At 36.5% G+C, this 25,702-nt stretch overlaps 1 protein-coding gene across 2 annotated transcripts in view; it reads left to right on the top strand.

Moving 5' to 3' along the window:
* The window catches only part of LOC134667534 (uncharacterized), a 52,601-nt gene that overhangs the window by 18,333 nt on the left and 8,566 nt on the right, over window positions 1-25,702 (top strand). The window contains exon 1 of one of the 2 annotated variants that reach the window (XM_063524957.1): window positions 15,192-15,589. The exons of the other annotated variant lie outside the window; for it this stretch is intronic. The gene's annotated coding sequence lies outside the window, so the exon portion shown is untranslated. Of the gene's footprint in view, window positions 1-15,191; window positions 15,590-25,702 lie in introns of those variants that run through there. 2 annotated transcript variants of the gene reach the window in all.

The following is a 25,702-nucleotide window of genomic DNA, read 5'->3' as shown; positions in this document are numbered from 1 at the left end:
GCCGAAGGCGCCCTCACATTTAAAGCGTCGGGCGTAGCCCGACCTACGTGGCGCGCTGCATGTGTTCCAAAACCGAGGCGCCCTCACATTTAAAGCACCTACGTGGAGCGCCGTACGCATTCCAAACCCGGGCGCCTTCGGCACCGTTATACTTAAAGCGTCGGGCGTAGCCCGACGTACGTGGCGCGCTGTATATGTTCCCGCGTAGCACCGCATTAATATTGGGGCGCCGCTAATAATGACGTAAGCGCCGATCTAAGGTGCCTTTCGGATTGGACTGTAGCAAAGGGGGGACTGGGGGGACTGGGACTTAGAATTTTTTTTTTTGACAAAGTGGTGTCATTATGACACTATTTTTCAATGATTGTAATGTGTAGATCACGTCAAAATAAGGATCTTTTACTGAAAAACTTTTCTCTAAAATAATAAAAGGCTGAGTTAGACGCCTCCAAAGATTGATGTTTTTAAAGGGAACTGGGACTTAGAAAATTTTCAAGCTTCTCAAAAAAAATCCTAAGTCCCAGAAACTGCCCCCCTTTGGTACAGTCCGCCATTTTCAATTTTAGAAAAAAGTTTTTCAAGTAAAAGTAGCTTATTTTGACGTGTTCTATACATTACAGTCATTTAAAATATATGTCATAATGACACCACTCGCGATGAAAATTCTCTAAGTCCCAGCTCCCTTTAAAAACATCAATCTTTGGAGGCGTCTAACTCGGCTATTTCTTATTTTAGAGAAAAGTATTTTTAATAAAAGATGCTTATTTTGACGTGATCTACACATTACAATCATTTAAAAATAGTATCATAATGACACCACTTTGTCAAAAAAAAATTTAAGTCCCAGCCCTCCCTTTGCTACAGTCCAACCAATATTAACATTGACAATGTTGCTGAGTCAAATTTAAAACCATTCAAAATGTTCATCTGATTTTGGATTTTGGATATAGAATGAAAAACTTGCTTTCTATAAAAGTAATTGTAATTCAAAAAAGTAATTAATTTATAATTTTAATTGCAAAATGTAATTAGTAATTAAATAACTAATTAAATTTTGAAATTGTAATTAGTAATTAAAATTTTAATTACCTTTCACATGTAATGGAAATTATTTGTTGGAATTACATTTTGTAATTGCAATTGTTAATTTGTAATTCAATTACTTTTTGCCAAGCCACGCAAACCACCCTCCACCACCTCCTTCCTGTTTTGTACTTTTAGTTTTAGTTTTTTTGCCATTGGGTTTAGGGGTGGTTGTGGTGGTTGTCACCTTCTCCGGACAAATTCCCAGGTACATGATATGCACCATCCGGTAAAAGCCTTCCCAGACCTTGTAACGATATGCCCTGTTGAATAACACGAAGTCCTTGCTTCTGTCGTAAAGTCTGTTCATGATGATGCTGGTTTCTGTTGCGTGAGGACGCCAGAAGTTGTACCAGGGCTGGATACAACAAATAAATATTACAATAGTGTCAACTGAAATAAATGTCATATACTAAGAAAAAGTGACCAAGGCCTCCAGTGCCCCAGGCTGGAATCGAATCGGCTGGTGGCCGAGTGGTTCAGGCACCTGCCGCGATAGCAGAGGACGCTGGTTCGATTCCAGCCTGGGGCACTGGAGGCCTTGGTCACTTTTTCTTAGTATATGACATTTATTTCAGTTTATAATCTCTCTTGCAGCTTTAAAAGAACATACGAGATCCAAACTGCTCTTGATAAAATAAATTATGACTATAATTAGTAGGTAGTAGTATTATCAGTTATGTTTTACTTATTTTCTCTTCGCAAAACGTTTTTGTACCTTTTAATGTTTACATTATGAACCTCCAGGTCTGTTCTTATATCTTTTTGTAAGTTATATCTATATTTTTATGTATGACTGTATGTGTTCTGAACAATAAATAAAAAAAAAATAAAAAAAAAAATAATTTATATAGTAGTGTTTCTACTTGATAAAAACAAATTAAAATATTTCCTGGAAATAATTTAATTTGTTCAAATACTTCATTGTATTGATGGGCAGCGCCATCTCTCTCGCTAGCTCGGTATCATCATGGGAATGATCCAGCTAGAAGGGTTCGAACCATACTGTTCTCCCTTAGAGATGGCTAGGGGGCGCCACAAGCCTTCAGTAAAAAAGTGCATATACTTGGAAAATTTGACTAACGTTTCTGTGACCCCGGTGGCCGAGTGGTTCAGGCACCTGCCGCGATAGCAGAGGACGCTGGTTCGATTCCAGCCTGGGGCACTGGAGGCCTTGGTCACTTTTTCTTAGTATATGACATTTATTTCAGTTTATAATTTATATAGTAGTGTTTCTACTTGATAAAAACAAATTAAAATATTTCCTGGAAATAATTTAATTTGTTCAAATACTTCATTGTACAATAGTGTCGTTATCGTGCATTGGGGTAAATTCAAAAGCGACTTAATGCGAAAAAAAATGTACCCTCCCACAGAAAATGGCCCAGCCAAATTGTATGAAACAGCCAATTTTTTTTTTAAATTTATTATGAATGGGCTTACTCATGGCCACAGACTAGCCGAGGCGTAGACGTGGAGCGAGCTCGCCCAGAAGGTGCCTGTTTACTCTTGATTTGAAGGTTGCCGGGTTATAAGAACACGGAAATATAGACGCCGGCAAGGAATTCCATTCCTTGGCAGTGCGCATAGGGAAAGTAGAAGCAAAGCGCTTCGTGCGAATTGGTGGAATATCTATCAAGTAAGGATGGAAACCGGCCGTGCGTCTAAAAAATAAAATATAAAAAAATAAATATAAAATATAGTATTAAATTCTTTTTTCGCCAGTTCGGGGTTGGTCCCATAGTAAATGTTGCTCAGTACTAGTAGCGTAGTCGTGGCCAAAACCTCTTTGGCCACGGGAATGCAGTTATTTTTTAGCCAGCCTGTATATTTGTCTGAGTACCCACAGCACAAGCCTTCTTGAGCTTACCGTGGGACTTAGTCAATTTGTGTAAGAATGTCCCTATAATACTTATGTTTTATTTTTTATGTATATACAATGTACATACTTGGTTCTTCGGCATGAGCCACCACGGGAATACGCCATTAGAGACCTGTAACAAAAGATACTTAATACTAAAAATAAATATTTGAAAGTCACGTTTCAAATGTTTCAATTCACCCTACTTTATGCGACGATAATTTTATTTACACAAATATTTGTGACTACCTGACATAGTAAAAGTTTTTCAGATGTAAGTAGTGCATAATTATTTTCCATCGTATTTTCTCTTAAAACTTTGTATTTGTCATGCTATCTACTTCAGTCAACCTTAGTGCTTTTTGTCAGTGTTGCCAACTTGGCATAAATGATGCCAGATCTGGCATATTTTCGCTAACTTTGGCACCAAAATTTTCCATTTAGCATCTGGCATATTTTTTAGCATAATTTAGTCTAAGCCAAGTTTGCACCAACTTGGCAGCAACAATATGCGCCATCGCCATATGGGGTTCATATTTTCATATGAATTTTGACTTTTGTGGACGGATGGACGTCGACGGTCTATATAAAGTTGGTCAAGCAGATCTTGTCAGTAGAAAAAGGCGGCAAATTTGAAAAATGTATGTGTTTTAAGTGTCTAATTTGAAGTGAGATTTTAGCATTTTTTTTTAGCATATTTCAAAAATCTTTGGCATAATCTAGACATTAGTCTAGCATTTTTTCATAATCCGATTTGGCAACACTGCTTTTTGTACCGAGACTGACTGAAATAGCAAGACACGTTCGTACGTTTAGGTATGTGAAAATACGATGGAAAATTATTATGCACTTCATCTGTACAATACACTGACATATCGCATGTCCTTATTGGCTAAGGGTCAATTAGCCCACCCTCCTATTAGTCCTATTGGAGATTTTACGTTACAGTACATATTGCGCTTTAAAGGGTCTAGCCGCAATCCTATAGTGAAACTGCCCCTGGCTGAAATGTATACCTTTCTTAGGCGCGTTTATTTGTTTTATTATAAGATATCGTTTTACCAAATTTCAAGCCTAGAATAGTAATAAAACTATTTAAAAAAAAAATCTTTTTTTTTCCAAACGAAACGAAACGTTTGGAAAAAAAAAAGATTTTTTTTAAATAGTTTTATTTTTTTGTAGCTAAACTAGTGGTTCTATTGTTTTGAAATTTGGATGTTACATGCACCTAATAGTAGATCATTTTCAACAAAAAATCAAGATTGTAACTTGTTTATAAAGGCTTAAAAATACATTTTTAATTTTTTAAAGTTTTTTTTAATACTTGTGAGATAGCGACAACCTCGATTTTTTGTTATTTAATGCAGAAGATACTATTGCATAAAATATATTTTTTGTAAAAACATCCATTTGTGGCAACAAGGTAAAAATGTCTTACTAATGCATACAGGCCGTCCTTCTTACGTACTTTAGGGTGGTTCACGTTTGTATGGGAATAATTCAAACTCTAGCAAGAAGAAGCGGCACCCCCTTATTTGGTTACACTTATTATGCTATAATGTACATCAAGTTTTGTAACTTCATCTCAACTACAAGGGGGTGCTCAACCACTTTGAACATTTTCAACGTTGTATGAAATTCAAAAATAAACAAATTATATTTTTTAATACAGTTGCTCAAAAAGTGCTACTTTACGTAGCTGTTTAGCGTGCGGAAAGTTGGTTATCTCGAACTAGTGCTTTTTACTTTTCCAATTTTTTTAAATTTATACTTGTTCCAATTCACGACTACTTATTGATGAGTGTTAATATTAGTTTCCTTTAAACGTCGTAATCAGCATAAAAACCTACTGTTAATGTAAGAATACGAAAAATATTACATATTTCATATTTAATTACTTACCTCTTCATCATTATAACACGTTTATTTTTTAATATTCAATATTGAAAATGCCGTTCTTAATAAGTTGACTGAATGGAACGGAATAGCTGCCAAACGCCCATAGATATAATATACTTAAAGACGACGTCTAACCGAGCTGTCACTGTTACCACTTTTGTTTAGTGTACGATTAACAATGTTTTTCTTATTGTATATGTATACTGTATTAAAAAACGTCGTTCGATACACGTGCGGAAATGTCATTCTTCACTCGTCCCGAGTCTTGCCACTCGCCTGCGGCTCGTGGCAAGATATCTCGGTACTCGTGAAGTAATGACATACCTTCCGCACTAGCATCGAAATGTACTATTTCAGCCAGGGGCAGTTTCACTATGGAATTGCGGCTAGACCCTTTTCGATATAGTCACGTTTAGTGCTAATACCGTACTAAGGCAGTAAAGTAGCCATATTTACTGTAATAGTACATCATGATTGCGACAAGTGCGTAAAAGTAAGGAACGTCCGAACTTCGGTCGTGTTTTAATTTATCGCCACTCGTTGCGAATTACCTTTTCACACGTGTATTGTACAACGTTTTACAGTACATATGGCCTTATAAATTTTCGACATACGCCGTTCTTGTATAGTACTAGTTACCGCTCTAGGGCGGTAAAGTAGCACCATAAGTACTATAAAATAAAATAAAAACTTACGTTTATTATATGTGCAATCGTAAGGACGATCAAAAGTATTTTCATTTTGTCACACTAATGTATGTAAAAAGACAAACTAATAATGTGTTATTGTTCAATGTCCAAATTTAGTCGGTTCCTTTACTGCGCCAAGTTTGTTGCGATAATGTCACTTGTGTTTTGCACATGGCTTTCTCTCGAATAAAAACTGTAAAATTACAAAAAAACTAACTTAAATGAAGTCTGAACACAATACGATCCTAATCAAGCTCTCTCACACGAATGAAAATTCAATCATCAGTCTCTGCTATTTATTTGATCATTGCAACATTGTTACATCATATCTGAAATGTAATCTGTTTTCTAATAGACGAATAGTTTTTGTTTTGGAATACAAGAAAGAAAATGATATTCGTCTATTGTTATGTTACATGTTTGTAAACAACTTCCGTAAATATACTTACGCTAAACCACATAATAATAATAAATAGTATTACTATATAGGTACAGAAGACTCACTCTCTAACAACACGCGTCTGTCACGATCAGCACAGATATGGCCGCTAGGTGGCGACAGCACCACGCGCGGCTTATGGCAAACCCCAAAATTGGGGTCGAACGAATGTATTTTTAGCTACCTGTAGCAAAGCGACGAAATCGCGGAGTGAGCCACGCCTGGCTAAACTCAAAAAGCGGCTTTCGAGTTTAAGAAATATATTATTGAATGGTTTTTGATATGCCATTACTTGGAGCGCATCTTGCTCGCTCTAATAGATATATAGACGGTCAAGCAAATCTTGTCAGTAGAAAAAGGCGCGAAATTCAAATTTTCTATGAGCCGATAACCCTTCGCGCCTACATTTTTCAAATTTGCCGCCTTTTTCTACTGACAAGATCTGCTTGACCAAGTATATGTACGAGTAAGATCTATCTGTATCGTGTATAACACGTAGGTAGGTTTGGGTTGTTTCAGCAGATCAAAAATGCGGATTGACCTGCACTGAGAGAAAAAACTAACAAAAACACACTTAGAATTACAAAAATAAAACTTAATCCGGGGACAAGGAGAGTCAACTAATAGGAACAAATTGACTTTTGCAATTTCTATTAGTAGGATATACAACTTCTATTTTTGTAATTTGAAGTATGCAAAAGTAATTTCAGAAATTTGGTTTTGTTATTCCGAGAGGTGCTTTAGCAATATCGGAGGTGATGACGTCATGGGTGAAAACTAATCGTTTTGTAATTCTAAGAGTGCTTTTGCAATATCGGAGACGATGACGTCACAGGTTTTACTAAACTGTACTGCGATTCCAAGCTAGCTGTTGTTATTCTAGAGATAATGACTTCACAGGCAAAAACTAAACTGTTTGCAATTCCACCGCCCCTAGCACAGGTGCGCCGCGAGAGCATGTCGCGCGCGTGGTAGCTACCCGTCTCTATTTCTGTCTGTATGAATAAAATAGCAATTGGTAGTATATCTCTGTGCTAAAGAGGCACTATAAAAGCCTGTCGAAATAATCTACCCATTCCTTTCTTATTCATACAGTCAGAAAAAGACTAGTACCTAGTTATTACGCGCGCAACATGCTCTCGCGGCGCACCTGTGCTAGGGAGGTTGGAATTGCAAACAGTTTAGATTTACCTATGATGTCACTAGAATAACAACAGCTAGCTCGAAACAATATATTCCTGTAGACCCCAACTACACAGTAGGTCGCGGGTTAATATGTCCATGGCGCACAATATATCCTAAATTTATTATTTAACTTAAGTATATTTTAAACAAAGAAGGCACGAGACACGCCCGCCCGACATCCGACACAATACTAACTCTCACCAAATGAACGTAGCAAGTAATAAATTTTACTAAAAGTACTAACATTCGTTTCGTTGTGTTGGAATTACAAAACTCGTTTAGTGATTGGTACAACAATGAACATAAAATCAACAAGTCTATCTACTAAATACCAGTAAACTTTGTAATGTCGCTATAGTAACAACTGAATTGTTATTTTAAATGGGGTAATGTTATTCCCGCGAACTCGTTTTTTAGATATTACAAAACTATGTAATTGAGACATTTACTAAAAACATAACTTGAAATCACAGATGATTTTTTCCAAAAATCGCAAACTTCACTAGTAAAATTCGGAGAACTTTAGTAGTAATGAAAATGGATTGTAACAAATACTGAACTTTGTTTAATGCTCCATTTACTAAAGTCTGTTTGTTGAAATTAGATTTAGGATTACTGAGCTGTTTGTAGAAATAAATAAATTTTACAGAAATAGTGAAAGTTCCATAATTATTACTAAAACTTCATTTTTTCCCCCAGTACAGAACTGTTTTTTAATTCCTGGTGATGATTTTTCTCTCAGTGTGAATGTAGTTCACAATGTGACGCCACAAAAGGGCATCAAGACGGCTACCTAAAAGGAAAATTTAAATAAGTTTCCGTAAGAAATCCCGGATCCGTGAAAATGCAATGACGCATTTTAACAGAGGATTGTCTTTAAGCCGTTTTGCGGTGTAAGGTTCCGTTTAAACCAATTTGTTGCGCACGTGTACGCCATATCACAACTACACGGTGTAACATGATGAAACCGAATAATTTTAACCACGCATTTCTGAGGTCAAAAGAAGTAAAAAATGTAATATGAGTTTAGGTCAATTTCGCCAAAAAAATTTTTTTTTTTGTTTTGTTGTTTCAATTTTTTGAATGTATTTGTACATAAAAATAAATGTTATTAGTGAACTTGTCACTTAAAATTGTTTTTGAATTTTTTTTTTCGTAGAACCTACTTTTTGCAAAGTGTTACTTGTCACTTTTTGACATCTATCAATAAGAATATTTAGACTACGTCCCATAGCAGCAAAATCACCATCAAAAAGGCCTTTTACACTATGTAAGTAACAATAAAAACTTGTTTTTTTTTTAAATTAATAATATCTCTGAAACTAGGCGAATTTAAAAAAAGTTTATAGGACATTTTTGTCTCTAAATATGATCAGGAATACGCTGTTAAAATTATTCGGTTTACTCATGTTACACCGTGTATAATAGACTGCGTTGAATCAGTGATTAGTCTCGGGGATCCTCTGATCTGACTCTGGCAAAGGCCCTAGAGACTTCCATTCAGAAATAGTCACAATTAAATTGAGACATCTGAGAGAGTAGGTACCTACAGATAGATTATCGACGGGTAATCTTCGTTGCCCTCCTCTCACCTTACTTCGATGATGAGGAGTAAGAGGAGGCGGCCTGCAGAAGACGAATCTCAGGGAGATCAGAATCAGAATCATCGCATTTATTCGTGATGAATTATAACATACACAAGTATAGAACCACAAAGAAATTTAAAAATTAAATAAATAGATTACCACGAAATGATCCCGCCTCAGCCCGGCTAGCACATGATTGGCGCGACAGTATCTCGCGGCGAGATAGACTACCTGTCTTTTACTTACTATGTTAACAAAAGAGGGACGGGTAGTCTATGTCGCCGCGAGATATTGTCGCGCCAATCATGTGCTTGAGGTGCAGCATAATGCTAACATTGCTAACCCAAAAGTCAGCGCTGATCTTCCGATGAGACCATTTGTGGGTCACGAACGCAGCTGTACGACACGACCTCATCATATAACTGAACGCGACTTAGCGGCGGGGCCTGGAGTCTGATAGTTTGGACGGCGGTCAGCGCCATCTATCTGCCGGTGAAATGTCATGATGACATAAGGCCAAGGAGCTGTTTCTCCGTTCGCCAGTGGGAACAACCTAAAGGTTTTGCTAAATCTTCCTCTCTCTATACCTACAGGGTTTTCACCCGGCGTTTAAAGCTTTACGCTTCAATCAATGATCGAAGGATAACAAACCCTCTGTTGACTGATCTGCATGTAAACTGGCGTCCTTCAGAGCGCCTTGGCCTTGGTTAGGTGACTGCACCGCCCACGGTCCGACGACCCGTATTGCACAATACATTTAGCTGGGTGCGCAATTAACACAGATCTCGAATAGTTTTGCTTACTGCCTTGATCTTGTAAATGTCAACGACTTCATTGAAATATTTTATCATCTATATTTTTCTCCACAACAAATTATCACTGTATGCTGCGAGTGCTGCAATCTATGCTTAGGCTTCTATTTAATTTTTGTCTAATGGTTTTTTCTTATTTCAGGTAAGTTGCTGTTGTAATTCCGAGAACGTTCTTAAAAGAGTGTGTAAAACCGTTGTAAAACCGGCCAAGTGCGAGTCGGACTCGCGTTTCTAGGGTTCCGTACTCACGCTTGACTGCACATTTCTAATAGGTTTTCCTGTCAACTATAGGTAAAGAACTATTTTGTGTATTTTTTCAAAATTTTAGACCCAGTAGTTCCGGAGGTAAAGGGGGAATGGTCATTTTTTGGCTATTTTCTTAAATAACTTCGAACCTATGTATTTTAAAATTATAAAAAAATAATGTCGAAAAAAACGAGTGACCCTATAAGGATTCCGTTTTTTCCTTTCGAGGTACGGAACCCTAAAAAGAGGTCAAATTAATAATTTAGAATGTCAAACAAATGAACTGGAATAATTCTTAAAGGTTCACTAGATTTGATCAAACTGAAAGGACATAATCTAAGACAAAAGGGGAGGTAACGAGATATCAGGTAGATCAGCCATTCTCAAAGTGTGTTCCGCGGAACCCTAGGGTTCCGCAAAGCCTCTGTTGGGGTTCCGCGAAAATACTTGTAATAATAAGAAAAAAACCAGCACTTCCCTATGTATATCTGGTCCACAGTGACGAACGAAAATTTTTAATTTGGGGTTCCGTCAAATATTTCGCTTTCCAAAAGGGTTCCGTCACCAAAAAAGTTTGAGAACCGCTGAGGTAGATTATTAAAATGAGGTCTATTCGTCGTGGATAAAATTAAATTTTACGTCTGGTGTAACCGAGCTCAAATAAGTTTGATCTTCACGTAGCATGGATGAACCGTGGAATAATAGAAATAGAAATTGTTTATTCGTGGCGTAAAAAAATGTAAAATGTGTAAATGTAAAAAAGTGTAATGTTCTTTAGGTTTAATTTAAACTTAACGTTGCACTCATAATATCCGACGGACTGGGTGCCATAGAGAATAGAGAACCTACCGATATATATTTTTTTTATAAATGTCTTTTTTCTTTCCCCTGCCCTTATCCCACGTTATGTGGGGTCGGCACTACATGTTTTTCTCTTCCAGTCTCCTCTGTCTTTCGTGTCCTCAGCACTCCTTTCTTTCTCATATCCTCTTTCACACAATCCATCCATCGTTTTTTGGGTCTACCATACCCTCTCCGTCCATCAACATTCATTCCTAACATTCTTTTGCCTATATGGCATTCATCCCTCCGCCTTACATGCCCATACCACGCTAACCTAGTACTCCTCATTTTCTCCGTTACTGTTACTGCCTACTTTCAAACATCCTCTTATATACTCATTCTTAATCCGATCCTTTCTCGTCACTCCACACATCCATCTCAGCATTCTCATTTCCGCTGCATGCACTCTTCTTTCATCCGCTACTTTCGTCGCCCAGCATTCTGATCCATACATTACAACAGGTCTCACGATCGTTCTGTATATTTTCCCCTTAAGTTTAAGGGGCATTCGTGGATCGCAAGTTGTTCCAGAGACCTTTGTTTAATAAATGTATCCACTGTTTATCTATATAGTGTCAAGCGGACCCCAGGCTCCCATGAGCCGTGGCAAAATGCCGGGAAAACGCCATACCAGGATGAAGAGAGAATTTAACCATAATAGAGAATTTAATTGTTTTTTTTTTGGTTTTGGCCAAATATTTAAAGTTAAACAAATAACATCAAATTAAAAAACAGGTACCTAATTAATTACCTAAAGACAATCAAACTTTAAGTCATGTAAAGAACTTTTAACACTTTCGATAGCTAGTATCATTCCAAAACCCAACGGGCTTTAAACAGTTCCCGAATTGATATGCTTTACCATACGGAAATTGATATATTCCGTATTTGTTTCCCGGGTAACCTTTGCTTCAAATCAATATTCAATCCATGAAGTTCCGATACCGGGGGAACCTAATAAACTGAATGTATTTGTCCCCTGGGTTATTAAAATGAAAGGTAGGGTGGTTCACGTTTGTATGGGAAAAATTCAAACTCTAGCTAGAATAAGCGGCACCCTCTCATTTTGTTACACTTGTTCTGTTGACTAAATATGCCAAGTTTTGTAATCTTATTTCAACTACAAGGGGGTGCTCAAACACTTTGAAAATTTTCAAAGTTGTATGAAATCCAAAAAAATCAACTTATTATTTTTTGAGTTTTATGTAAGTAGTAGTTTTCACATTATTTAAAAGTGTGATTTAAAAGATATTTGGTGAAAAACCATTTTTATTTCTATTTTTTAAGATTTTTTTAGGTGAAATTCTAAAAATCTCACTTTGGAAAAATTATAAAAAATAGAAATAAAAATGTTTTTCTACTTAAAAACTTATTAATCACATGTGCAAATAATGTAAAAACAGATACTTAAATAAAATTCTGAATAATACATACTTGTTTTATTTAGTTTTCATACAACATACAAAATTTTCAAAGTGTTTGAGCACCCCCTTGTAGTTGAGATAAAATTACGAAACTTGGTGTATTTTATAAGCATAATAAGTGTAACAAAATAAGGGGGTGCCCGGTCGGAAAATAAAAAAAAAAATATTTTTGAACCACCCTAATGAAAGGGACAAAACTTCACCAAAGCGATGACGTCAAACTGAAAATTATAAGGTCGTCTTCGGGTTTCTGCGGAGCGGCCATGATTAAATTATTAGGTGTAGTCAAAGAATCTCTTTTTGGTAAATATTCCCTTTCTTCGCAATTAAGTTATATGGCTGTAGTAACTAAATTAAACATATGTATTTGTATCGAGCTATTTAAAAAAATTAAACATTTGACGTTCGACCATGAAAATAATGAAACATTTTGAGAATCTGCTTATCAATCGAGATATCCACATGGCGTAGTCTCCTAAAAAACTCCCAATTACCGTCGCATGTCTATTTGTTATGTCAAATACGCAGAAACATAACAATTGCTGTTCAATAAGGTAAGTACCAAAGGTTTGGAGCTCGTGTAAAGCATGCCATAGTTAGTTACAGCCAACCCAACACCGCCTTGCCATAGTGCCGTCCTTACCTTACACAATGTGTATTACATCTACCCCAGCCGAGCGGCCTTGACCGCGCCCGGGCGAGCTCGGCGTGAAGTTCTTTCTAACATACACGGTGTAACATGAGTAAACCGAATAATTTTAACAGCGTATTCCTGATCATATTTAGAGACAAAAATGTCCTATAAACTTTTTTAAATTCGCCTAGTTTCAGAGATATTATTAATTAAAAAAAAACAAGTTTTTATTGTTACTTAGTTTAAAAGGCCTTTTTGGTGGTGATGTTGCTGCTATGGGACGTAGTCTAAATATCCTTATTGATATATGTCAAAAAGTGACAAGTAACACTTTGCAAAAAGTAGGTTCTACGAAAAAAATATATAAAAATCAATGTTAAGTGACAAGTTTACCAATAACATTTATTTTTTATGTACAAATACATTCAAAAATTGAAAAAACAAAACAAAAAAAATTTTTTTTTTGGCGAAATTGACCTAATCTCATATAAAATTTTTACTTATGTTGACCTCAGAAATGCGTGGTTAAAATTATTCGGTTTCCTCATGTTACACCGTGTATAATAAATGTTTTTGGCGAGTTATATCACCCTGGATTTCCACTTTTACTGTTTTAGAATAAAACAACTAAATCTTTACCTAAAAGACCGCTACAAGCGATAATACTTCAAATTGCTATCTCACCCGAATTTTGCGCAAACATTCACGCGGATTTGGGACGCTCAAAAAGAGATCGCTCATTTAGGACGTCTTCAACTTTTAACAAGAATTTCTGCTTAGTTATAATTGTTCCCATTTTATCTCCCCTAGGATATTATTTCTTTAAGAATTATTCGCGAAAGTTGTCGATCACGAAATTCGGATTTCATCGGATAACTTACAATATAAGATGCTCTCCGAAACTCCGAATACATAATTTGTCCTTGAAGGTTTTCAATACCCTCAAACTATTCAAGAGTAAATTTCAAAGTCTGATAAGTCTGAAATCTTAAAACTAAATTTTAGATTTGAAGTTTTCATAAATCATAATAAATTAAGATTAGAGATTTCTTATTAACACATTCACCCTCAACATTCACCCGAAGACCGATACAAAATCATACAAAGTAAGTTAATTACGTTACGTGTTACACTAATTGCCGCATCGAACGTGCATAAAACTTTGATTCTCTTTACATCTGAAAGAGCATATTTTTTACAATATGCTGAGCAACAGCAATAGTTCCATATCGAAGTTAGGTATCTACCTTTAATTGAAACAATTTCACTTAGTTTATATTTGTTTGCTGATTTTGCTGAATAACCAAGGAAATTTTATCTTTCCCGAGGACATCAATCGTCCTCCAAGATCTGTGTTCGTAATTTGTCAGTCGTTCCATTTCCTAAATCGTTTTCCGGCTTTTGCTAAGTCAGACATTGCTCCGCCAACCTTCCTGTCGCTACGTGCCGAGCCTCGCAAGGGATTCTTATTGCCTTTAAGAAGCCGTTCGTTCCTCACTCGATAGGTGCAGCGAAGCTGTAACCGGAGTCTAAGTCCATTTGGCACACATCTCCACTGTTATTTGCTAAAAGCGTTTGTCCTAGAATAGCGTAAAATATCATGTGAGCTTCAGCCATTACAATTTCCAGTCCAAGAAGATATTTAAGGAAAGGATGTTTGGTAATATTTTCTTATGTAGCAATTTTATTCCTAACTGTCATGTGTTTAATTATTTTTGCTCATTATCAATTTCTTATTCATATCAAACGATGCTTGTAGTAGTTTGATGTAAATCATTCCAGTTTTCGGCTGTTTATATAATTTTATCAAAACTTATACAATTAGCCATGTTCTCGATTGATTAATGCGCTATGTATCGTTATCACACTTGACGACATTTATCATTAGTAATATTAGTATGTATGTCGGTTACGAACCTCGCGCCGAGCGTCCGCGTGGTGAGTAAACGATAGTATGATTGACATTAGGCCTGATAACGCCAAATTGACTGAGATTGAGACGGGGAAACCTTCTAGAACCGTCGGATTGGACAGCTGATTATAATTAAATAGTGGTGCCTAATTGTGTAATGAAAAATTATAACAAGTAATGTAAAAAAGTATACATTTTCAAGAATATAGGTTACAGAACTTACAGATTTATGTCAGGGGTCTGGTAAGTGTCGCAGGCTGTACTTGATTAAATAAGTCTGTACATAAACAAGGAAATAAGATTATTCAAGTTAATACCTACAAATACATTATTTACAACTTAATTTAAATACGGCTAAAAGTGTTGGTTTATCATTTTCAATTAAATGAATTCCTAACTGTTATTGAATCCAATATACATTTGTAATCGCCCGTGTGATATAATAACTAAATATAAATATTCATTGATGTGAATTTTCTGAATGTCCACCTGTAATCTGCTGTATAAAAACCCAGTTAAGGAATTGCTAATCTCCTTCAGACGATACCTACCCGATCACATGACCAGCTACTCGCAGCTCCATTCAGCGATAGATACGTAATTTACTGTCGTATTGACCGAGGACGACTCAATAGATAATCTTTTATCTGACTATTAAATAATGAGTGGTCGCAAACGCGTCCGTGCCACTGGTCACTTCGCGCGCGCCGTCTTAGCCATACGCGCGCCAAAAACTTCACTTGATGATTCCGTGAATAGATCATCTATAAAGACGTTGTTTGCACCTAGTTTAGTAAAAAAATCTTCTTTATATGTGACATATTTGTGACTGTTTGTAGTGTTAACAAAATCAACAGTTTTCTCAGTGTTAGTGTTTACTTCAGTGAATGTATATCTGTGTGAAATGCTGTTTTTAAGAATATCGGATCTTGGCAAGCCCATGATCGACGTGGACGTTGCCAAAATGTCATGCGAGGTGCGTCTTGTTTATATTTTAGCGTCTTTCCGTGCATCACGTGCCTAGAAATAAATCAGTTTAATAAGTAAAAAATAAATAAATAAACCGGCACTTCGTACACCCAGTAATCCACCACTAAATAAAATAGGGGTGCAACTAGTGCTAAGTTATCGTATGTCAAAGTTTCCTATCTGCGCATACAGTAATTATCACACTGGCTTCTCTCTTTAAATGGCTAAATCTAAATAGCGACCGAATTTTCTTCGAAATTTTATTGTTTTAGTATAGAGTATTTCTACTAACACTGTTGTTAAATAACTAACTTGCCCGCTAGTAATTTATACTTCAAACGATTCACGTAAGTACTTCACTATAGTCAAACCACAAATTATGAAGATCTAAATTTAAGAATTCGTGGGTGATCTTACTAAAACAAACTGTGAATTTCGGTATATTCGTTTACACTTTCCCTATTTCAGTTCTGATTCGTGCTTTACCAAACATAATTAACAATTTACATTAATTTGCAATTAGGTTATTTGAATATTAAACGGTATACATAGTTAATTACTCATTAACCGTTGCAAATGCCTAATAATAGTAACAGATTACATCTACTTATTATTTAATCAGCAGATCATGTTTTTGTTTACCATTTACAGTTATGTATCTAATTGCCACTTAAGTAATATCATCAGCGACATGTGTTGGAAAGTTAACATGTGTCATTTATGCGTTAATTATCGTCTCCCTAAACGTATTACGTACCATCGCCCTGTTAACTGACAGTTCGTAAACCTTATTACAAAAGGCATAAGGTCCACCGATGGACAGTTAAGGAGTTTTACTGTTTTTACTCACGTGTTTATTTTGTGAGATATGTCACTCGTTACAGTCGTTACCTTCATTTCAACTGAATGTTGCCAATTAAGTCCTCTCCAAGGCTCTTAACGAGAAGCGTTGTTTACTTCATTACGTCATCAATAATCATTTTTACCGTCTTTTTCAAATTCTTATCTAAAGATATTGGATTTGCATAAGCAAAAAAGGAAAACTACTAAGACTTAGACAAATTTACATTAGAAATTCTTTTCTGAAGTAAATCTCACACTCTTATTCACATTAAAACCAATGTGGAGGTAGTTTATTTTCTAAATCTCGTGGATTAGCTCAAAACCGGATGCAACTCTATTCTAGCCTGAATTAAAACACGAAAACATTGCGTGTTATTTAATAGAATGGGCATCGAACCGAGACTTGCGTCCCGCCTCGTGTCCAGATAACCACTGCGCTATCGGTGACCCGACCCCGCTAGATTACAATTTGTACCGTGTCAATGATGCGGATAACTTCTTTTTTTACTTCGATAATGTAAATAAATGGACTTAATGAACTTAGTTTGTGCGTAATCGTTGTATTATATTATTTGATGTGCCAGTTAAGGTTCATAAATACGGGCTAGTACTCCCATGTGAGTGTAGTTAGGACTTGCCGACTATTGCCGAGGTGCAAAAAATTCAATCGATTGATCAAATGACATGTATCGAAAATCACATGCGATTAGTTGCAAAGTGAGTGGAGCTCATTACATTGCCGACTCATGAGAGTAATACCAGACTTATATCGACCGGGATATGAACCGTGATTACCCTTTGTGCTGTTTTCGAGCTCCCGAAAACAATACAAAAGGTATATAATCACGGTTCATATTCCGGTCGATATAAGTCTAATAGTGAAACTATCTAACTGTGAATCACTCTAAACTGTTATTGAGAGTAATACCTACTGAGAGTACTGAGGTACAGGAAATTTAACCGATCAATCAAATACGCTGTCTTGAACCTTCTAACTAAGATATGTATTCTGAAGAAGGAAAATAGTGAAGTTGGTTACAACGAAGCGTTTTAACAGCTACTTACTTATTCTTATCAGTGCAATAACTACTTATCTTGATTCAAACTTTTACGGTGTTTTATAATTCGATCTAACTAGCGACTAAATTATGATTTGCTTTTCAAATGAGATTCAACAGCGCTTCAGGTCTAAAAGTTCACTTAATTTTCTTGTGCAATGTTTTATTAATCATAATCTTCATAAAGTTTGTTATGGCTTTCTTTATTGCCATCTGGGGGATTGTGATTAAGATCCGTATGTAATAAAAATAAAATTTATGACCACACTTTATCATTTAGTGTCTCGCCACTCTCGCCTTTGTTATGGTTATTCCAATTCAGTGTCGCGATCTGGTTATTATTTTGTTTATGTACCTATCTATTGACTTCCAGCTTAAATTTCATGCTATTACGCGAAAAAATTTTGGCCTTTGTATGGAGGGTTGGCCGACCCTGCCACATAGAAAAAAATACTCGTCTAAAATGATTTTCTTCTACTTTTCCAAATCAGAACAAGATCCCTAATATGCCCTTAACGGACACTACATACCATTATTTTACATCTTTACAATTTATTTACACCTTGTATACTTAACAATTATTCAATTTTTTATTGACTTAGTTGCATGGGGTTTGTAGTTTTCTCGTTGCATAGAAACTTGTTTGAAGGGGGTTGAGTTATCTCTGCTGCTTACTGTACATACGCAATAAAAATCTTGAGTTTGCCCATAAACTGGGGTTAGTGTTACTGGCCTTTACCTACTTATCCTGCAAGTACATATATGTGGTTACTTAAAACTGTATTTATCCTAAATACTAAATTGACCGTTCCACTGGCCAATCTACTACGTACCCAAACTGTCATTTTTGAGCCAAAATGACATTTGGATTGGGTTACAAAAATAAAATAAATTACCTGCTCAATCTTATTCTCCATGTATGAACTGAACATGTGACCACCCAGTGCGCACTGAAGATCCATCAGAATTATCCTATAACGCAATTCGTCAAATGAAATTATCCATTCAGATGGCTTGTTACATTAGTCATAAGGGCGGCAATTGAGCGACAAGCGACATCCCGCCGCCAACAGGATAATTTGACGTACGACAAGCGCCGGCGTTTGGTCTAATGTCTAATGGCTTTTATATTGTTTTATGTCTAGGAGGTATTTTCGAGTTTCCTATTTTGTGTGATTACAAATACGTCTGCTTTGAAAGTAGCCAGATTTAATAGCAAATATAAAACTGGTTTCGGAAAATTTTAAGCGTGCCTTTTTCCACATACACTTTATTCCTCAACTCAAAGATTTACTCAGCTTATATGCGGACTGCAAATTGAAGTGATCCTAGTTATGTGAAGGTTCAAGCAGTGTAACAGACTTTTAATCAAATTAGATGGTTTTTGTATAGATTCGAGTTCCTTTTAGAGAATCTTTCCGTCGAGATGGTTCATAAGACCATTTTAGACGGATGCAGAATGTGCATGCGATTTTAGTTACATTGCGTTATTTGGTCAATCGACTGAATTCTGGACTCTGTAGTTACAGCAATGTATCGAACATTGCATAACTATACTTGGTCAAGCAGATCTTGTCAGTAGAAAAAGGCGGCAAATTTAAAAAATGTAGGCGCGAAGGGATAACGGTCATAGAAAATTTGAATTTTGCGCCTTTTTCTACTGACAAGATTTGCTTGACCATCTATATGTCGGTGGCCGATCGTAAGATCAGGCATATCGTGAAATTTCTAGGCATATCGTGAAACGTGAAAATCTTTGACCTGTTCTCTGAGTCGACGAAGCTCCGCTACGCGGGGCTGCTATATAGGCTGTCCGAAACATGTCGCGCGAGTGACTAAACACAAGTGAGTCTAAACCGTAAAATTATTCAATGGATCTATCCTACCTATATATTGGTTTAATGTGACTATCGTCAAAACATTACACAGGAACATTACGATCTGCCTGATCTTACGATCGGCCGCCGACATATACAAGATCTCTCGCCGTGTAAATAGGGCTTAAGCTATGTTTAGTCTATACAAAAGAACATGTACATCAAGCAATGTTTACATGAAGAGATGACGGATGACAGTTATTGGAGAAAAGGCGCTGAATTCAAGTGAGTAGGCTTAAGGCAAGGAATGTGTTGAAGATCGATGGATTTTGTACGGATGGAAGTGATGGATGATGAAAACACGTGTTGAGATTGAAAAAAAAGTGATTATCTATTAACAAATAAAAAAAAACCGGGCAAGTGCGAGTCGGACTCGCGCACGAAGGGTTCCGTACCATAAAGCAAAAAAAAAAACGGAAAAAAATGCAAAAAGAAAACGTTCACCCATCCAAGTACTGACCACGCCCGACGTTGCTTAACTTTGGTCAAAAATCACGTTTGCTGTATGGGAGCCCCACTTAAATCTTTATTTTATTCTGTTTTTAGTATTTGTTGTTATAGCGGCAACAGAAATACATCATCTGTGAAAATTTCAACTGTCTAGCTATCACGGTTCGTGAGATACAGCCTGGTGACAGACAGACGGACAGACGGACGGACAGCGAAGTCTAAGTAATAGGGTCCCGTTTTACCCTTTGGGTACGGAACCCTAAAAAGACAAGACAAGAGACAAGTAAGTAAGACTCTATCGATGCAGGAAATAATCTAAAATTAAGAATGATATAAGAATGATTTAATTAATTACGTTTTATCTTCAGGGTCATAATATCAACACAAACGTTTATCGGTTTCATCTATGTTTAAATTATTATTATCATGTTAATCTTTATCTCACTACGTACTGAGATTCTAGCCCTTTGACCCAAATGTGTTAGATAATAATTATAAACGCCAATTAGAATTTCATCATCTTTATCAATTACGTTTCCATATGAAATCATAGAATTATTAATAATAATAAAAAAAAGTTATATACAAAATAAGTATTGAACAGCGACGCAGCCTTCTTCAAGTGGACACAATCGTTGCCAAGGAGACTTGTTGGATCAGGTACGATCCTCCGGAGCAAGGATCGCAAATAATAGTTATTGGTTTTACAAGGGGGCAAAGTTGTTGTTTAACCGCTAGTGCTAATATTGATAGTCGAGCAAGCGAAAGATTCCAAAATTGACCCACGAGCGTAGCGAGTGGTTCGAAAAATGGAATCTTGAGCGTTGCGAGGGTTTCAAAGCACGAAGGTTAAACAAAATTTGCCCCCGAGTGAAAGCCAAAATTTTTCACCACACCAACCCGAAGCAAATATTAAATGTAAAATATCAAACAAAATCAAACCAAATCAAATCCAAATGAATGATATTAAATATTTATCATCCAAAATCAACATGTATAAGTAAATTTCACCAGCAAACATAAGAAAACAAATCAATATTTGCATTTGATTACTTTGCCTCACATGTGAATAAAATGCAACTTTGCTATCAGTTTTCGAAGTGCAAAGTAAGCCTTTCCGAGCTGGTGTGGTGAAAAATTATGAATAGGTACCCTCCCAACTCGCTACCGATAGGCAAGGCTGATTGCATTGCCTCGTTATAGTTCATTTTTTTTAGCATTAGAAATTAGGTAAACAATTTTGATGTGTCTTTTAATTGAAAAACACATTTTAAAAATACGTTACGGCAAATATGTAACAATTATGAATCTAATACGATCATTTATATTCTTCTGCTTTCATAAGTAATAGTTTTTGAATTTTAAAAAGCGTTTTTCAATTAAAAGACATGTCAAGATCGCTTACCTTCTTGCAAGTTCTTTCTAATGCTAAAAAAAACGAACTATAAATAGCGATACTTCTCTGTGTGTCAGTTCTTCAACCTGAAACGGCACTTTGAAGACTGATAGATCATATCCGTAATAAATGCTGATCCAATTAATAACCTCTTATAGCACAGAATAAATAATAGTACTAGGTGCAGAAGACTCACTCTCTAACAAAACGCGTCTGTCACGATCAGCACAGATATGGCCGCTAGGTGGCGACAGCGCCACGCGCGGCTTATGGCAAACCCCAAAATTGGGGTCGAACGGATGTACTTTTAGCTACCTGTAGCAAAGCGACGAAATCGCGGAGTGAGCCACGCGTGCTTATAGTCAGAATACGCCCTCGGGTAGCTGACTTATTTAATTACTTATTTATTATTTACTTACGTAATATTTGACCTAAATTATTTACAAATTGAAAATGAAGACACTTAAACGCGGTTAAAATGCTCAAATATTCCGAATGGCCAGTTTTGTGTTTAAATTTCCTCTCCATTGGTAAAATGAGAATGGATCCGCTAAAGCTTCATTATGTATTCAGGGGTGTTAGTAACCCCTCAAATTGTTCAAACCGTTTACAGTCTATTAACATTAATTTGACAAGTTAAACTCCCAGCTTCAGCATTCCATGAAATTGTCTACCGTTGTCCCGTACAAACGCGAAGTTTCTGAAGATTTAAAGGTATAAGAGTTTCCTTTTCTATGACAAATGATCAAAAATATGCACAGAAAAATAATCGCCTGATTTAAATGCCGAGAAAAAAGTCGCAACACAGGAAATAAAATGCGTTTGTACGGGACAGCCCGTGGAATGCTCCTGAATTAGGTACATGATGTATAGTCACGTTCAAAATAATTGTTTCATGTTTGGCTTTATCTTTCTTGCCTTCATTTTTAATATACCATTCATGAGATCCAATAGAAAACGAATTTAAATGATATTTCTTATTTTTATTCATTTCAGGCATGATGAATTATAATCTAAAGATTTTTTTTGGAAAAGATGGAAATGGAAGAAGAAGAATAATCCACTTTAGAACGTTTCTAAACAATAGGTAGTTATTTTAAGTTTTCAATCTGGTCATTCAAATTCTAACTAAATAGGTACAGCTCATCAGTTCTGTTACGATGCCATTTGCAACAGTGCCGAAATATCGGCAATCCGCGGTTTTTCCGGGTCTATACGACCTTCAAATTTCAAGAAAAGAGCGTACTTCTATCATAAAGGCCAGCAACGCACTTGCAACGCAAATATCCATCTGGTGTCGCAAATATCCATAGGCAATGGTAATTGCTCACCATCAGGCCATTGATTTATCTGCTCTTTTGCCTCCTAGGTACGTCATAAAAAAGTAAAGTGGTAGTTTTAACATGCTTTTACCTATAGATAAGCTGCTTTGTCTGAAGCAAAATTTGGTACACTGATATTTTATAAAAGGACAATAAAGGGCATACATTCCTTTTTATTCCGGAATTCATTCCCCAAGAGGGTGCTATAGGGTTTGCAATTTAGTGAGGGCACAAAGTGCCGAAAGGCTGAAGACGCGGGCCGAGTCTAGTATGCAATAATTTAGCTCCCAAATTACTTGTCCCAACGATATCCCGTCTCAATCCATCACTCAGGACGACAGTGAAGTCTCACTTACAACTTTAGCGCTTTCGAGGCCATTGAGCTAATTTCCTGCAAGATTTGTTGCCTTTTCATCAGATTTCAGTGGCGTAAAAAGAAGGTTATGATTATCATTTTTAAAGAAAGGCAGTCCAAGGTAGCGTCGAAGTCGAAACTACTGAGCCGATTTGTGTCAACCGATAGATATTGTGGCTTTTCCAAAAAGGGGTTCTACATAAAATAATACCCCAACCTCTCCTGATTGCTGGTGTACACATGCCTAGACATGGGCGACGGTAATAGGCGTAATCGCTTACCATCAGGTGACACGTCTGCTCGTTTGCCTCCTAATATCATAAAAAATCTGAACAGAAGCAACTGAATACTCTAATAGTAACACAGGAGACTCGTGATTGGTTCAGTGATTCCAAATTAAATCTCCCTTGACATTTATCTCCGGCACCAGTGAGCCAGGAACCTTAATTGAAATCGCAACCACTAAAAGGGGGGCATTAAGTCCGTAAATTACCCCTACCGGCCCATTTTACCCCGATACCTTATTCATCCTAATTAAAGCCTAACTACGAGTATATAGGCTAACTAGGTTGCTAGTTATCAAGCTAACATTTTGTAACTTTAGCCAATTTGCCGTTTGTTGGAATTTTTTACTTTGTCTAAATGAACTCCTCTTACTGGTATAAGTTTCCTCTTATAAGTTTGTTTTATCTGTAAACATACTTTTGGATTTGATCTGAATTTGTATCAGCGTCAAAAGTGGTTGACGAATTGACAGATCATATGTTTTGTACCGGCTGTAGTGAAGTGGAACTGCTGACGAAGACGATAAAATGATGGCAATTTAGGGCCACTTTTACCATTCACTAACCCGGGGTTAACCGGTTAAACCTGGAGTTACCAGCGAGGTTACCGGTACAATTTGACACTGGATTAACGGTTTAACCGCTTAACCTCGGGTTAGTAGGATGGTGCAAGTGGGCCTTATACTGGTAGGTGGGTGAAATCAGTAATGTTGTTGTTAAAGATTCAATTTTAAAATATTAAAGCGTTACGGGGCTTTCTTAGTAAAATAACTGAATAAGATCATTCCGTTCATTCCGAACTAGTTGACAAAGTAATTACTTTCCTGAACTTTACGCCCTCTTGAGATTCAAATGTCACCGGCAAAACAATAACGGCGACCTTTTGCCCTTGCGTAACTTAGGGCTCCCTATTTCAAGCTCGCGACATTCTTGCTTTACCCGGGCCACTTACATTCGTAGTATTACTAAGATTCTTAAAATGTGCAAAGGTTTTATTTATTCGCGAATTCAGAGCGCAAGTGGGTTCGCGAACAGATTTATAGATGATTTATGGTAGAAGGCTATGCTAAGGTTCGAGGTTCGCGTCCTTTGATATGCGTCAAGAACCTGGGCTATAAGTGAGAAAATCGAATGTCGTAATTGCGGGCTTCTTTCTCTGTCTTCTAAGCGGGCTTCTAATTACGCCTTCTTTAGAATAAAAGAGAAAAATACCCGTAATTTGCAACTTTCGGTTTTCGCGGTAGCCCCTCTGACACGACTTCCTCTCGAAAACCACCAACATGGAAAACCACAGAAATAAGAAACCGTTTTTTACAACCTATGGAAAAACATGAATGTCAAGCAACAGACATCCGGGTTCGCTTATTTCCATGATTTTACGACAATACGACATATAGTAAGTAGTAGTAATTATAGAGGTAAATGTGACTATAGAATAGAATAGAATAGAATAGAATAGAATGTTTTTATTCGTGACAAAACTTATAGATAAAACAACAGGTAATACTATCATGGTCACGAAATGGTCCCGACTCAGCAGGTGCTAGCCTAAAGGCTAGCGCTGGTCTTCCGTCGGGGCCATGGACTATTACGTCTAAATTATAAAAGAACACATTATGACTATAATATTATATAATAAAACTAAAATTACAGTTAATATGACAGTTAAAATGAGTGGCGGTTGTAGAAGAGACGAAAAGCAGTAATACTAGGAATGCGTCAAGGGTGCTTAAATGTAGCTAGTCTCAAGCTCAACGGTGAGGGGGCAGGTAGAGGAGCCTCACAGGGATGATGGGAATGAAAAGGCAGGATCCAGAGCGATGAGGGGTATTTATTATTTAAATAAAAAGGCACCTGTAACAATACAGGTTACGTGTTAACAGATAGGTATATATAAAAACACTTTCGTAATTCAGAAGGTTAGAAATCAAATAACTTACAATATGTGCCTTGGTGATGATGTAGATATATATCTGGAAGGTGTGCAGGGTCACAAAACGAGCACTATACTGAACTGCACGCACTTATGAATTATTACGTTTACTAATAAAAATCACACTTAAACGGTCGTGTTTAGAAACTTGGGAAGTACAGTCCGTTAGATAAAATGATGTTTATCGATCAAAGTATGTGATCGAACTGAAAATAAAAATCATTGAATGGAATTTGGAATAGGATTTGAATTTCAAAAAGGAATTTAGAATTTGTATGGTGCCAGAAATAGTATGAAGGTCGATAGTGTAACGCTTCGTTACACGCACCGTTACAATAAAATCACAACAACGAATCCCAGTTATAGAGGTTCGTTTTTTCTCAGTAATTCAGTGCTAAAGTATCGGGACCGCACCATGAGTCCCAGCTATAGAGGTTTCTCACTTATCCAGGTCCCACTTAACCAGGTTTCACTGTAGTAGTAGATTTTAAGGAATAGAAGGTAGAGACAGTAAGTAAGTAAGAAGGTAAGGACAGACCTTGAAGGATCAGACAGCAAAATTAGGCTTCAAAGTCCTTTTGTATCCACAGGAAAGTAACAGT

Source organism: Cydia fagiglandana, chromosome 9, assembly GCF_963556715.1.
Source record: "Cydia fagiglandana chromosome 9, ilCydFagi1.1, whole genome shotgun sequence".
Lineage (NCBI taxonomy): Eukaryota > Metazoa > Arthropoda > Insecta > Lepidoptera > Tortricidae > Cydia > Cydia fagiglandana.
The sequence above is the reverse complement of the archived record's forward strand: the minus strand, read 5'-3'. Positions and strand labels throughout refer to the sequence as shown.